The 16949-nt window shown below is 41.6% G+C and overlaps 1 pseudogene; it reads right to left on the bottom strand.

The window, feature by feature from the left end:
* Positions 1–15513: 15513 nt before the first annotated feature.
* LOC141147746 (gamma-crystallin-3-like) lies at positions 15514–16736 on the bottom strand (annotated as a pseudogene).
* Between the last annotated feature and the right edge of the window lie 213 nt (positions 16737–16949).

Genomic DNA, 16949 nt, shown 5'->3' with positions numbered 1-16949 from the left:
TTTTTTTCTGCTGCAAAAAAAACTAAAACAAATTAAATGTAAAAAAAAAAATTAAGAAAGGTCAAAAAAACAGCAATTATGGCAATTTTTTTTTGCTGCTGCTGGAAAAATAAAAATAAAAAATCCCAAAAAAGAGAAAAAAAAGGGAACCATTGCTGACACAGAAAGAGGAACACCTGCAACGCAGAAGGGGGGACAACAATTATGCCCTTATTCTTAGTGCTGCTGCCCTGCCCAAAAAAAAAAAAAGTATTCCATTGCTGTGCTGACGCAGAAGGAATAACGCCTCTGACACAGAAGGGGGAGTACTAAACAGCAGCTACAGAGCCTGATACTGAAAGAAATGAAAAAAAATATTAATAGAAAAGAAATGGGATCAGTGGTGACATAGACGTGTTGTACACACCAACACTTCAGTGGCACTACAATGCTGTGTTAGGCCCCTTTCGCACAGACAGACCGTCTATCCGTTTTTCTTCCATCAGTCAACGGACGACAATGCATTCCTATGGGCAAACGAATGACCATCCGTTACCATTCATTAACCTCCACTTCTGTTTTTATCCGTTTTTTTTAACATACAAGGCTACATCCAGATCCGTCAAAATCTATATTAACTGACAATGTCCGTCAACGTCCAATCAGTTAAGATCCGTTTTGAAGAAATAATTCAAAGTTCATACTTTGACAAATAAAGAACAAAGTGAAAATACCTTTATTTTAAAAGGGTTATGAAGAATAATAAAACTAAAACTGTTTTGAACATATCATGTGCTTTTGTGTCTTTTTATGCTATCAAAACACAATGAAATAACCAAATTAATTAATTAATACATTTAAATTTGCATTGCATTATTTATATATGTTTTCACTGCCATGGAACTTCTTCTGATGGAGATAGAAATAGTCGGCAAATTGTACACGCATGGCAATGTAGGATGGGAGGAGCAATGCACAGAAACTGCTGTAAACAGATGAAAACGGAGATTAAGGGAACAGAAGACTAATGAAGACGGATGAAGTAACGGTTAAGAACTGATACGTTTTTAACGTTGCTAAACTGATGGTGCCCATGTGAAAGGGGCCTTATTCACATCACACTATATGACTCTTGACTGTCCCTGGAGATTTGCCCACCAGTGTCCCCCTGCTGTCCTCTCCTTGCTCATGTGCCTCCTGGTCAGGATCCCTCCATGTGTCATAAGAAGGGGTCCCTTCTGCACCAGGCCTGAGTTCACCCCCCAAGACTAGGGGGTTACTCTCGAAGGCCTTCGACAGCCTAACACTCCATCTCCATCTTCTGTTGGCGCTATATCCCCCATGTTGTAAAGCGCTGCACAAACTGTTGGTGCTATATAAATTCTATGTAATAATAATAATCTTCCACCCAAACTCCACACTGCTCCAGCCAGGCAGACCCTGAGTATTTGAGGGGGCCTGCTCCGTGCAAGCCCATCTGTTGGGGATTTGTCAGGGCCCTCAGAACACTCCAGACCGCTCCTCCTAGACTCCACCCAACAGCTTCTGGAATCTTATCCAAGTTTCCATCAAGCAGGGGGAGTCACCAGAGATGCTGCTGCTGAGTCATACAGCCTGCCTGAGTCACTTAACCCTGACCCAGAAAAAACAAACAGGCTTGGCTGCCAGCAAGCCTGAATTTACCTACACTAACAAAAATCCTAACATTAGCCACGCTAGGGGATGCTACACATTTATTGTGAAACCTCTGAAATTTGTTAGTAGTTTAACCACTTTGTGTCCATGCTATAGCTCATATACATCTACAGCGTTGTTTCTCCAGTGGTAGGAGGGCATCCCTGGGCATCCTCCCATGTGCACACCTCATGTGTGCATCAGGAGCACTCTGTGACCGCTGTGTGCAATCACAGATGGGAGTAAAGGAATAATCAAAGCAGCCCTTTACCAGGTGATCAGCTGTGTCCAGTCACAGATGTCACAGTGTAAACAGACTCAATTCCTTTACCAGTTATCGGTTTTCCTTTCCTCACACAGAGTCCGAATCTGTGAGGGGCACAGTGAGTACAGTATTTCACACTGATACACAGTGCCCTGATCATCAGTGCAGCCTCATCAGTCCCTGATTATCAGTGCAGCCTCATCAGTGCCCATCAGTGTAGCTTATCAGTGCACATCAGTGCAGTTATCAGTATCCATCAATGACCATCAGTGCCACCTCATCAGTGCAGCTTCATCAATGCAGCCTCATTAGTGCACATGAGTGCAGCCTCATTACTGCCCATAATTGCAGCCTCATCAGTGCCCATAAGTGCAGTACAGTCATATCAGTGCAGCCTCACCAGTGCCCATCAGTGCAGTCCCATCAGTGCACATCAGTTCAGCCTCATCAGTGCATATCAGTGCAGTCTCATCAACGTACATTAGATAAAAAGAAAAAATACTTATTTGCTAAATTTTATAACAGAAACTAGGAAAAACTTTTTTTTTCAGAATCTTTGGTCTTTTTTAATTTATTTAGCAAAAATAATAAGCCCAGTTATGATTAAACACCACCAAAAGAAAGCTTCATCTGTCTCAAAAAAATAATCAAAATTAAATTTGGGTGCAGTGTTGCATGACTGAGTAATTGTCATTCAAAATGTGACAGTGCTGAAATCTGAAAATTGGCCAAGGCAGGAAGGGGGTGAAAGCGGCTGGTATTTAAGTGGTTAAACACATAATTTTTGTTACACAATACTTGTTTGCATATATACTGTATGTGCCTCCTAACTGCACATACAGTACATATGTTTAATATATGTTATCTAACTAGATTAATACTATCAAAAGGAGGCTGACAAGCCACTTATGTGATAGTAAAGGGGCAGTGACAGTCACTCTTTAATCATATAGTGTTATTTTAATGCCTCTTCTGTATCCAGACTATGCAGATGGGAACAGGTAGCCTCTGCTTTGCAGGTACACTATATTGTCAAACGTATTGGGACGCCTGCCTTTACACACACATTAACTTTAATGGCATCCCAGTCTTAGTCCATAGGGTTCAATATTGAGTTGGCCCATCCTTTGCAGCTATAACAGCTACAACTCTTCTGGGAAGGCTGTCCACAAGGTTTAGAAGTGTGTCTATGGGAATGTTTGACCATTCTTCCAGAAGCGCATTTGTGAGGTCAGGCACTGATGTTGGACGAGAAGGTCTGGCTTGCAGTCTCCACTCTTAATTATCCCAAAGGTGTTCTATGGGGTTGAGGTCAGAATTCTGTGCAGGCTAGTTAAGTTCCTCCACCCCAAACTTGCTCATCCATGTCTTTATGGACCTTGCTTTGTACACTGGTCAAAAATCATTTGATGGAGGGGGGATTATGGTGTGGGTTTGCTTTTCAGGGGTTGGGCTTGGCCCCTTAGTTCCAGTGAAGTGGAACTAAGACATTTCGGACAATTTCATGCTCTCAATTTTGTGGGAACAGTTTGGGGATGGCCCCTTTCTGTTCCAACATGGCTGTGCACCAGTGCACAAAGCAGGGTTCATAAAGACATGGATGAGCGAGTTTGGGGTGGAGGAACTTGACTGGCCTACACAGAGTCCTGACCTCAACCCCACAGAACACATTTGGGAAGAAATGAGAGTGGAGGCTGAGAACCAGGCCTCGTCCAACATCAGTGCCACTATGAAGAAGTAATTAGTAGCTTCCACTTTTATTCATCTAGCAGCTGTTTTTTAACATTTGTCTGCCCCACCATTAAAGCTGCAGTGGTAGCAGTGAATGGATTTAGGAAAAAATATAATAATTTTGCATATATGTCCTTTTTTATCTATTTATTATAGCGAAGGCCAAAAAAATAAATATTGAAATATGAAATATTAGATATCACAATAGTTTGTGTTCTCATTTTCAGCCAGCAAGTGAAGATTTTTCACATTTTCAGGTGAGCAGGCATTTGAGGACCTTTTTAATGAGTGATATTATAAGATAAATAGGATACTAGTCTGTTTAAATGTGTTTTTTTTATATTTTGAAAAAAACTTAAGAATAAAAGTTGTAGAAAACAAATGACAGGAGGAGGATTTCTGTTGTCCAGTAAACTGCTGTCAGGAGCTATGGGTTGCATTTTAGTTTCTAAAAAGTAAAAGTAAGCTTGTTTTCATGCTGATGCTGCATGGTGTTGATTTATTCTGGTGGTCCAGCGTAATCTTATTAAGTGTTCTTGCAAGACCACTTACTGTTATCTCACATATATATTATTATTCTTATTATAGCCAAATTTACCACCCTAACTCCTCCCACAGCTTTTACACTACATAGACAGTAATATACCAAAACGTGCGGATTGTTCCTGATTGGTGTGCTATTACTTTGTGGAACGTTTCACCGAATGGTTTACGAAATATCGACGTTTTTGCGGCAAAATTGGCCCCATAGGAATGAATGGCGAAATGTTCAAAACTAGAGTGGGAGGTGAAAAAAGCTGAAAAATCAGGACATGATTTCTAAACTGACTGCCACCACTCCCTCATTTTCAAACCCACCTACACAAATCTTATATCAAAACGTTCAGCTATCCCTGCTGCCACTAAACATGTCCACAGCTAAGCCATAGTCCTGATAGTTTTCACAATATGACCATTTGTTTGCAACTCACGCCGTCCATTGACATTCATTGAAACGCCACTCTAGCCACTTCAAATTTGAAGGGCAATATCTAAACTGTGACTGTGCCTTCATTTTTAATATTTCAGAGACATACTATGCATCAAAAGGTCTGGTCATATTTTAAAAACTATAAATCCTACAGCGAAGAGCTTTATATTGTGAGAATCACAAGACCCAGACCTAGATGCAAAAGAAAAAAGGGGGAGAAAGCAAGAGGAGGAAGGGGGAAAACGGAGGAAGGGATAGAGGGGAGAGAGGATGTGGGGGAGGTATGAAAGGGGGGGAGGGGAGGGAGGGGGAGGGGGGAGATCTCCCCCCCTTTCATACCTCCCCCGCATCCTCTCTCCCCTCTATCCCTTCCTCCTTTTTCCCCCTTCCTCCTCTTGCTTTCTCCCCCTTTTTTCTTTTCTCCCTCCCTTTCCTTTTTTCTCCCCCCCCTCTCCACTTTCATTCCTCCCTTTTTCCCCCCCTCATGTTCTTCCTCCCTTTCCTTTTCCCCCCTCCTGCTTCTTTTTCCCTTCCTCCCCTGCCCCCCCCCCTCCTCCCTCCCATTTCTCTTCCCTCCTATCTCTCTTCCCTCCTTCTCTTCCCCAAATTCCCCTTTTTCCCTTTGTCCCTTCAGGACTCCGCAGTGCCCCGGGTATGTTGCTCCAGATGCAACAAACCCCATTGTTTTTGTAAAGAGAGATTTATGTATCATTTTTTTATGTACTATATCTATACCCTTTTTTTGGCCTGTTAAACATTGTGTTTCAATATTGGTTTTGAAATGCTGCTGTAAATATGTACATTTGATTTATATGTGTTATGTGAGAAGGTTTGCGTCCACACCAGTGAGCAAAATGTCATCTCCGGGCTGGACGCAATACCTCCTCTGATATTCCTTAATGCAGCTCAATCATGTTAAATGTATTGTTATATCATGTGTTGCACTCTCCTCCCCTTATAACGGTGTGAGGAGTTTATTCTCCCCCAAATGGCGAGCATGCGTCTTCCCGGCAGTGGGCGGGGTTTCCCCAACAGGCGAACCTAGCCCCTGCCTCCCGACAATGATGCTTAATGCGTCATGAATATCGGGGCTAGGCGCATGCGTCAGATTTTATTCCGCACATGCGCACTAGTGGGGAGCAAGACCCGGTGACGGCGGCGTCTGACGTTCACAGCGCCGCTCGTCTTCCGGGTTGGGGGTTTAAAAGGCAGACATCAGATCTGCCTGACAGGGATGGCATTACATCCACACCCAGCGGGTCACGATCACCAGACAGACCAAAAGTAAGTAACCAGCCCTATAAGGGCCACATTGTAATTCTTTAAGCCACATTATGTCTAAGCCTGGATGCACCTCCTCCTAGAGGTTCCCATGGCTATAGCACTTTGCAATCATAACCTCATTGCATTGCCATACTTTTCTCCTTAAGGGTTCCTTGGGTCCAGACAGACCAAAAGTAAGTAACCAGCCCTATAAGGGCCACATTGTAACTCTTTAAAAAATTAGTGGAAAGGTTTCCCCGGGGGGGGGCTTTAAAGCAGCAAAATATTTTTGAAACAATGTTTAGTAACCATGTTTGGTAAAAATATTGTTTAACCACTTGACCACTGGGCACTTAAACCCCCTTAATAACCAGACCAATTTTCAGCTTTTGGTGCTCTCACATTTTGAATGACAATTACTCAGTCATGCAACACTGTATCTATATGAATTTTTTGTCCTTTTTTTCACACAAATAGAGCTTTCTTTTGGTGGTATTTAATCACCGCTGGGTTCTTTATTTTTTGCGCTATAAAAGAAAAAAGACCGAAAAATCTGTAAAAAAATAAATTTTTCTTCGTTTCTGTTATAAAATTTTGAAAATTAGTAATTTTTCTTCATATATTTTGGCCAAAATTTATACCGCTACATATCTTTGGTAAAAATAACCCAAATTAGTGTATATTATTTGGTCTTTGTGAAAGTTATAGCGTCCACAAGCTATGGTACCAATATCTGAAAATTGATCACACCTGAAGTACTGACGGCCTATCTCATTTCTTGAGACCCTAACATGCCAGAAAAGTACAAATACCCCCCAAATGACCCCTTTTTGGAAAGAAGACATTCCAAGGTATTTAGAAAGATGCATGATGAGTTTTTTGAAGTTGTCATTTTTTCCCACAATTCTTTGCAAAATCAAGTTTTTTTTTTTTCTTTTTTTTTTTTTCACAAAATTGTCATATTAGCAGGTTATTTCTCACACACAGCATATGCATACCACAAATTACACCCCAAAACACATTCTGCTATTACTCCCGAGTATGGCGATACCACATGTGTGAGACTTTTACACAGCGTGGCCACATACAGAGGCCCAACATGCAGGGGAGCACCTTCAGGCGTTCTGGAGTGCCCAGGCCAATTCTGACATTTCTCTCCTACATGTAAAAATCATCATTTATTTGCTAGAAAATTACATAGAACCCCAAAACATTATATATGTTTTTTTAGCAAAGACCCTAGAGAATACAATAGCGGTCATTGCAACTTTTTATCTCGCACGATATTTGCGCAGCAATTTTTGGAACGCGTTTTTTTTGGAAAAAAAAATGTTTTTTGCTTTAAAAAAAAACAAAACAGTAAGGTTAGCCCAATGTTTTTGCATAATATGAAAGATGAAGTTACGCCGAGTTAATAGATACCTAACATGTCACCTTTCAAAATTGCACACGCTTGTGGAATGGCGCCAAACTTCACCACTTAAAAATCCCCATAGGCGACGTTTTAAAATTTTTTACTGGTTACAAATTTTGAGTTACAGAGGAGGTCTAGGGCCAAAATTATTGCTCTCGCTCTACCGATCGCAGCGATACCTCACATGTGTGGTTTGAACACCATTTTCATATGTGGGCGGGACTTACGTATGCGTTCGCTTCTGCATGCAAGCACACGGACAGGGGCGCTTTAAAAAATTTTTATTTTTTTTTATTGTTCATTTTACTTTATTTATTTTAGTTTGACACTTTTTTCCAAAAAAAAAAATTTTTTGATCACTTTTATTCCTATTACAAGGAATGTAAACATCCCTTGTAATAGGAATATGGCATGACAGGTCCTCTTTACAGTGAGATATGGGGTCAATAAGACCCCACATCTCACCTCTAGGCTGTTCCTGAAATAAAAAAAAAAAAAAAAAAAAAAAAAAAGATCCTGGCTTCGATCATAGCGGTGAGTCGGTAGAAGCACCGGAGGGCGGCGGGAGGGGGGGCGTCCCCTCTCGCCTCCCGTAAGAACGATCAAGCAGTGTAACAGCCGCTACGATCATTCTTATGGTGTAGGGAATCGCCGGCTGAAAAAGATGATATCTGAATGATGCCTGTAGCTGCACCCATCATTCAGATATCCCCGCTCAAAGTCGAGGACGTCGTATGACGGAAGGCGGGAAGTGGTTAAAACGCATTTTTTTTTTTTAACACAAAGTTGTCCATTTATACAATATTTCTAACACATAGCATGTATATACCAAAAATGACCCCCCAAAATAGATTCTCCTACTATTCCTGAGTACGGCGATACCACATGTGTGAGACTTCCACAGCCTGGCCACATATAGAGGCTGGGTACGGCTGAGCATGGCTGGGTATTGCAGAGTATCGCCGAGTATGACTGGGTATGGCAGAGTATGGCTGGGTATCACCGAGTATTGCAGAGTATGGCTGGGTATGGCAGAGTATGGCTGGGTATGGCAGAGTATGGCTGGGTATGGCAGAGTATGGCTGGGTATGGCAGAGTATTGCGGGTTATGGCAGAGTATTGCAGATTTTTGTGGGGTATTGCAGAGCATGGCTGGGTATGGCAGAGTATGGCTGGGTATCACTGAGTATTGCAGAGTATGGCTGGGTATTGTGGGATATTTCAGGGTATTTCAGGGTATTGCAGGGTATGGCAGAGTATTGCGGGGTATTCCAGGGTATGGCAGAGTATTGCGGGGTATTGCAGGGTATGGCAGAGTATTGCAGGGTATGGCAGAGTATTGCGGGGTATTGGCAGAGTATTGCGGGGTATGGCAGAGTATTGCGGGGTATGGCAGAGTATTGTGGGGTATGGCAGAGTATTGTGGGGTATGGCAGAGTATTGCGGGGTATGGCAGAGTATTGCGGGGTATGGCAGAGTATTGCGGGGTATTTCAGGGTATTGCAGGGTATGGCAGAGTATTGCGGGGTATTTCAGGGTATTGCAGGGTATGGCAGAGTATTTCAGGGTATTGCAGGGTATGGCAGAGTATTTCGGGGTATTGCAGGGTATGGCAGAGTATTGCGGGGTATGGCAGAGTATTGCGGGGTATTCCAGGGTATGGCAGAGTATTGCGGGGTATGGCAGAGTATTGCGGGGTATGGCAGAGTATTGCAGGGTATGGCAGAGTATTGCGGGGTATTGCAGGGTATGGCAGAGTATTGCGGGGTATGGCAGAGTATTGCGGGGTATTGCAGGGTATGGCAGAGTATTGCGGGGTATTGCAGGGTATGGCAGAGTATTGCGGGGTATTGCAGGGTATGGCAGAGTATTGCGGGGTATTGCAGGGTATGGCAGAGTATTGCGGGGTATTGCAGAGGGAATTGCAGAGTATTGCACAGCATTGCAGGGCATGCAGAGTAGTAGGGATGGCTGAGCATGGATGGATGGATGGCTGGATGTCACTGTGCAGCGCTGTGGGCACTACAGATGCAGCCCACAACGCTGCAGCCATCCATCCATCCGCCTCTTCGGTCACTGTGTACCGATCGGTACACAGGAGGTGAGGAGAGGGGGAGGAGAGGAACCGGCGTCATCAGATGACGCCGGTTTGTTTACATGTGATCGCTCCGTCATTTGACGGAGCGATCACATGGTAAACGGCCGCGATTAGCCGCCATTTACCGGGATCTGTGATGCGCCGGGTCCTGTGGACCCGGCGATCACGGATGCTCTCGAGTGCGCGCCCTAGGGGGCGCGCGAGAGCAGAATTCTGGGAGGACGTCCCTGGACGTCCTCCCAGAGTTAAACAACCGCCCTGTAGCCGTCATTTGGCTATGGGCCGGTTGTTAAGTGGTTAATTCGGACATAGAATGCATTACATAGATACAATCAATATCACATAAAATTCCAGTAGTCGACACAAGCAACAACAAAGGACCATCTCCCATGGCAATCAATTCATTAAAAAAGTTCTAATTGTACAGTTACATTTTAACAATACTATCCATGTGAATCCCCTTGAATACCCCAATGCATTTCGACCCTTTTTCCTTTTCTGGTCTTCTTCGGGGGGGTTTTAAATTCTAGAGAGATACATCAAAAAATTCCATTAGGATTTTCTACAATATACAAAACATGATAGATCATTTTGTGATATTTTGAAAGTCTTGAAAGTACATCTCCATACATGCAATGCATTTTGGGGTGTGCAGCTGTGTCAACTTTTGCATGTGTTACTTCACTTTGTTGTTCTTCTTTTGGGTGGTTAAACACCCGTTCCCCTTCTAACACGTGCGAGTTGCAATAAGAGTAGAGGTATATCCCAATCCTTTGAAAACACAGCAGATAATTTCCCTTTCAGTTACCTATTTAGGTTATACAGGAAGGGATCTGCAATGGGCAGAATTAGCCTAAACTTAAGGGAACCGTTAATCGGTCAAAATAGACAGAGCAAGGTAGCCAAGTCTAGGAGGAATAAACTCCACGGGTGAAATAGACAATATTTCTCCCTCCTTTTTGTTTCATTTGGATTGGTGGGATCTAATATACCTTTAGCTCTTCAAATTAAAATTGCATCAATATACTTTTCAAATTAGATAACAAATCGCATCAATATACTACACACCAACAAATACAATTTTAATAATCCTGGTTGCCTTTCGGTACACACATCATTTATGATGTGCGTCCTGCATGGAGCGCCACGTCTCTCTTGTCGCCTTTGGGCTGGTCCCTCTTTTCCACTCGGCTTCCCGGCACGGTGGGGAGACGCGGTTGTCCGGCGTCTCCCCACACATGTGCTTCCACGGTGGGACCCATTCTCGTTTGGGCCACTGGAGGGAGCTCCTCTCCGTGCCGGCGGCGTTCCTGGATCACCCCGGACGTTTAGGGGTTTCGCACGTGCGAGGTTTGACCTGCGCATGCATGAAACGTTACGACGTCACGCATATTGCGTCGGGGCTGACGGCTGTTGTCGGGGCATCGCCTTCCGGAACGCCGAGGGGGCCACGCTATTACCGCCAATCTGCGGTTGGGTCTCCAGTTGCAGGGGGAGGATGTGGGGTGGAGATGAGCACCTGTGATCAAGAGGCAATTAACTCTATTAAATAAAGGTGCAGCTACCTGAGGATCTTCAGATGACCCCTGGATGGCTGCCAACACATGCAGGAAGGGTCAGAACCAACAAGTAAGTGCTTGTACTGGATATGTCCTGCCAGCCACAGCTCACATAGTATGGAATATATTCATATATTTTTTTATGATTTAGGTTTCTCAATACATTTATCACATTGACATCTTATACACATAGTCCAATAATAAGTAATAATAACAGTATTATCATTTTTACCACTTGTTTATAACCTTAGATATTCCTTTATTAGGCACTTCGCATTATTTCACCTTGTATAGATTGTTTTCACCATCACACATCACTAGCCTTCTTAGTTCTTTCCCCTTTTTCCACATGTTTGTTACATTTTTTTTTTTCACACGTTTGTTTTTTGGCACACATCAATAACACTTTATTTATGCTATATTTCATTACACAGACCCCATCCTTATGGCACTCATCAATAACATTCTACTTATGTTACACTTTATCACATAGATCCAATCAATTCGTTTTTTTTTCATAAACTACCCTACCACCCAGCATCATCACCTTTGTAAGGTGAGGCATGAAAATATAGAGCTGGTTTAAAGTGATTTTTTTCATCAAGCACTCCATACACTTAGTTCAACCTATCAAATATTCACATATCACAATTTAGATCCAAAAATATTAAAATATGAGCAATAGGGATATTATTAGTCGAGACCGCCCTATTAAATTGTTTCGAATATCAAGCAGTCTGGCTATATAGGACCATATGGAACACCCACCCGACACCCACTGACGACATACTAATTTTTACATATATCAAATTACAGGTGCCTCGCCCTACACCTTCCCCACTGGGTCCAAATGTGTGGCTCCTTGTAAGCCCCGTGGACTACGGACACGCCCAGAGGTGACAGAGGGAATGAGCAAACATTGTGGGACCACCGCACGTAACGGTTTTTATTAATTCAAACTATGCGACACAAGCCCACTTTCCTATTCCCAAATGGTAAGTACTTCTCCATATGTATGGAGATGTACTTTCAAGACTTTCAAAATATCACGAAATGATCTATCATGTTTTGTATATTGTAGAAAATCCTAATGGAATTTTTTGATGTATCTCTCTAGAATTTAAAAACCCCCTGAAGAAGACCAGAAAAGGAAAAAGGGTCGAAATGCATTGGGGTATTCATGGGGATTCACATGGATAGTATTGTTAAAATGTAACTGTACAATTAGAACTTTTTTAATGAATTGATTGCCATGGGAGGTGGTCCTTTGTTGTTGCTTGTGTCGACTACTGTAATTTTATGTGATATTGATTGTATCTATGTAATGCATTCTATGTCCGAATTAAACAATATTTTTACCAAACATGGTTACTAAACATTGTTTCAAAAATATTTTGCTGCTTTAAAGCCCCCCTGGGGAAACTTTTCCACTAATTTTGCAATGCATTTTGGGGTGTGCAGCTGTGTCAACTTTTGCATGTGTTATTTCACTTTGTTGTTACATTGTAACTCTTTAAGCCACATTATGTCTAAGCCTGGATGCACCTTCTCCTAGAGGTTCCCATGGCTATAGCACTTTGCAATCATAACCTCATTGCATTGCCATACTTTTCTCCTTAAGGTTTCCTTGGGTGGCTTATAGCTGATTGAAATAACTGCTAAAAGAGGTCATTTGGCCATCAAGCATTACCGCTGGGTGTTAGCAACTTTTGATCTTCTTGGTTTGAAGACAAAATCGGTGGGTTTTGCCCAATTTTAATTTTCTCTATTAATTTCAATTGCACCAGTGTGGCGGGTTATTCATTCCTTCTCAATTTCCTGGTCACGATTCTCCCTTTCCTCCCTCCCCTCCCCCCTTCCCCTCTCTATCCCTCCCCTTCTCCCCCTTTCCCCCCCTCTTTCCCCCCCTCCCCCTTTCCTTTTTTCCCTCACTTAGCCCCCCCTCCTCTTTTCCTTCTCCCTTCGCCTCTGTTTCTTCCCCCCGTTTTCCCCTTCTTCCCCTCCTTTTTCCCCCCTCTTTCTCTTTCCCCTTTTTTTCCTCCCCCTCTCTTTCCCTCTTCCTTTGCCCCTCCCCCTTTTGTCCTTCCTTTCTTATGTACTTTTTCCCTCTCATCTCGTTTGTTTTGTTTCTCCCCTGTTCCCCTCCCCCCTTTCCCTCCCTTCCTTCTCCCCCCCTTCCTCCCTCCCCCCCCCCCACTCCCCACCAGTGTTTCCACCCTACTCACGGTGGTGGCCACAACAACATTTTTGAGAAATTATAATCATTATTCATTTCTATTTTTACATACACCAGTTTACTTTGGAAAACAAAAAACCCCTCTTGCTCGCCCCCGGGGGAACGCCCGATGAGGGCATCTCACAAGTGCTGTTTCAGTCCTAAGGGACAGTGGGTGGTGAGTGCAAACACGCTAATAAATCGTTGATTAATTACTCCAGTGTTATGTCTTTTTCTTTTGTCCCCCTTCCCCTATGTATGTTTTGTATTTATAATGCTGATTATTTCACTTGTAGAAAAAGTGCACTTGGACGCCTCCTGAAGAAGCGGCTTGACCGCGAAACTGTCGAGGTCACGTTCATAAGCACGTACAAACCTACCTTCACTTACCCCTGTAGGCGTTGTTAACTGTTATCCCAATCAATATCATTGTGAAATTTGTCTTGTTATTAATCCATATCGATGTCTATATATGGTTGTTTTTAATATGTTTACTTCTTGAATAAATTGAAATTTTATCCACGTTGTATGCATTTATGAGGTACCGCAATAGTCTCTATACATTTCCGTGGAAGAAATAGGACTTAATTGGAGAAGTCCCTGTTACCTCCTCTCCAAATATTTCCATTAATGTAGTAGCTAGTAGAAGACCCTTTAAGTGTGAGTGTGAGTGTGAGAAGCAGCTCATTACCTGGCATGAATTAACCCCTATTCTAGAGCACTTGAAGACTGGTGTATGTTTAATGGACTGTTGGAAATAAAAAGTCTCCATGGCCAACCTAAGAGTTCAAATTCAGTTCTATTTACTGGTTATCCCACCCACATAAACCATAAACAAATGTTGATCCCAATATAGGCATAATTTAACTCTTACTCGCATCAACGATTTATTCTGTTTGTGAATAACAGTTACCTTCATCATTCATCAGTCAGATAAATGGAGATTGAAAGGTCTTATTCAGTTGGTCATAGAATATTTTCACGTCATCCATTGTGTGACACATTAGTTAATTTCAAATGGAATATTTTTGAATTGCAAACAGATCAGATAAACAAATTCTGTATATACTCTATATGTTAACTGCACTTAGCTTTCTGACTGATCATTTTTTTGTCTGTATGGCTTAAAACTGGCAATACACCGTATGGATTTTGTCCGATTCACTGTTCGGGCATATTAACAGCTGGTGGGGCTGGCTATTAAAATACAATAAGCACAGTGGGAAATCAGGAAGGATAGACTCATGTCAGGCTATCACTGGTGACTTATTTTAGAATGTGCATGCTCTGGGTCTGCGATCCTTATTTGTGCTGCACTATTTAGTATGCCAATTCTGTACATTTAAAATCTAAGAAAACCAGACCTCAAAATTAGTAGTGGAGAAATTATTTGCAAAATTTGGAAAGTGAAAATTAAACTAAGATGCAACTAAACTTAAAAAGTATCTAAACATCAGCCAGATGTTCCACTCCTTCAGATTTTTGAATGCTGAAGAGTGTGGCTGAGCTGCTTGTTACTTAAAAAACTGACCAGTGTAACACATAAAAGCCTGTAATGATTTAAAAATGATATGTAGAACAGGGCAGGTCTTGTACTAAAATGGAGGTGTTAAAGTGGAGTTCCACCAACTTTTACAACTCTTCAGCATCCCTCACTAAACTGTGCACTGTAAATGAATTGGATATTTTTAAATTTTTTTCTCAGCACCTACTGTATATCTGCTGTATTCATTTTTCCACTTCCTCCTCCCTAGCCGTGGCTCATCGCATCATTTCCTGTTTGCAATGCCTTCAGGGAAGGGGTGGCAACTTCCTCTGACACTGCCATTGCTATGGAAACCTGACCTGAAACCTATTACACTGCTTGTGCTGCAATGAGCATGTGTGAGATCTGCAAGGATGAGATCCAGGAAGAAATACAGTCTGGCTTCAGATGCCCACACTTAAGATGGCCACGGCCTGCTGTAAGTTTATAAAATAACAAACTACTGCTACAAACTAACAAAACAGACCTTAGTTTACAGACTAACTTTACTAGAATACATTAAGCTTGTGTATTATAGGGGTATTTTTATTTAAAAAGTATAATTTCGGCCGGAACACCACTTTAAGGGACTTACAACTTGTATTCCATAGCTTGCTGACTCTTTGAACACCAGTAATTTATAAGCTTTTTTTGTTAAGTTCTTTCTCTTAAGTTCTTTTTTCCCTCTCTCTATCTGCCCTCCTTATAGTTGTCTTCTACTAATTTTTTAACCAGTCCTCACCCCTAAAATTTCTTCCCACCATCAAATGTGAATGACTTAAAATAATCCCTGTGTACTCAGATTGGGGTATTTAAATGAGTTTATTTACAGTAAATGAGCATTCTTTTGCTAAAGATATAACTAATGCAAGAGTCAACTATGAAATAAGAACATTGTTCAAATTATTGATTGCACTTATTTGAATGTAATGCTTCTCTAGTAGAAATATTGAACACGTTTGAAGGAGCCAATTTTGGGGCTAGTGGCTCCCCATTCAGTGTATCTTCTGTACTCTCCAGGTCTCAGGTAATATTGACGTCCCCTGTAGTTAGGTTCCTCATAGAACATCCAGTATCCATCTTGTATTTGGACAGAATAGATGTCATGATAGCGGAATCTTTCATAAACATGAGGACAATCTTCAGTGAATTCCATCATTTGACCTCTGAAGTCTTCTCTCTCATAAATTCTAACCCTAAATGAACCTTGATGCTGTGTTAATAAAAGACAATAGTTAACATTTAATTACACTTCCAAAAACATCATAGTATACTTTAATTGTAAAAAAAGTAATAGAGTAATTAAAATGTTATTAAAATTCACTTCTATTTAATCAATAAGTTGATGCCAGCATTGACAAACCAACAAAAATGCTGTTTCCTAACTAACAGGTTAGTAAGCCCAGATCACATGATCTCTGGCTACCACCCATCAACTACAAAAGTAAGTAACTAAGAAAGACTTGAGTAGACTTGTAGTGGAGGAACAGCAAACCACAAAGGAAACTGAAGCAGCATATGTAATGAGCATATACAGCTGCCTCCATGTGAATACCATTTATAAATAAAGCAAACCATTAATATATTAACATCCATTTATAAGCAAATTTGGGTTTGAACAATTTAATGTGAAAAGGACATAATATCATTACGGTCAGAATCTGAACTGCTAGAGTCCATAAATCGAAATAAACCATCCAAACCAATAATATAACTATGTTCTACGAGTTTAGGTATTTTTACAACTTGACAAACCTTTAATAAACAGCAGCTGACAAAACTATCAAATATTACCTGGGGGCTCAGACGACAAGATTTAATGGAGTCATTGTAGCCCATCCATTGCTGAAAGTCAGGATATTCTCCCCTGTGAAGGAAATACTGGTGTCCTCTGTAGTTGGTATGTTCATACAGGATCCAGTTTCCACTTTCTACACGGATGGAGTTGCAGCGTCTGAAGTATGAGGACAGGTCTGGGCATTCAGAGTTGCACTCATAGGAGCGACCCTGGAAGTTTCTATCCTCGTAGAAGATGATCTAGGAAATTACGTTTTAGTAAATTTTTGTACATTTTTAACTTGGAACATTTGCAATAATCAGATCTAATGCTATATTTTTATTTAAAGCTTTTAATTTTGTTTGACACAATGGGGAAGATTTACTAAAACTGGTGCACACAGAATCTGGTGCAGCTATGCATAGTAACCAATCAGCTTCTAACTTGTTCAATTAGGCTTTGATAATAAAACCTAAAAG

This window comes from Aquarana catesbeiana, linkage group LG06, assembly GCF_042186555.1.
Source record: "Aquarana catesbeiana isolate 2022-GZ linkage group LG06, ASM4218655v1, whole genome shotgun sequence".
NCBI classification, from domain to species: domain Eukaryota; kingdom Metazoa; phylum Chordata; class Amphibia; order Anura; family Ranidae; genus Aquarana; species Aquarana catesbeiana.
The sequence above is the reverse complement of the archived record's forward strand: the minus strand, read 5'-3'. Positions and strand labels throughout refer to the sequence as shown.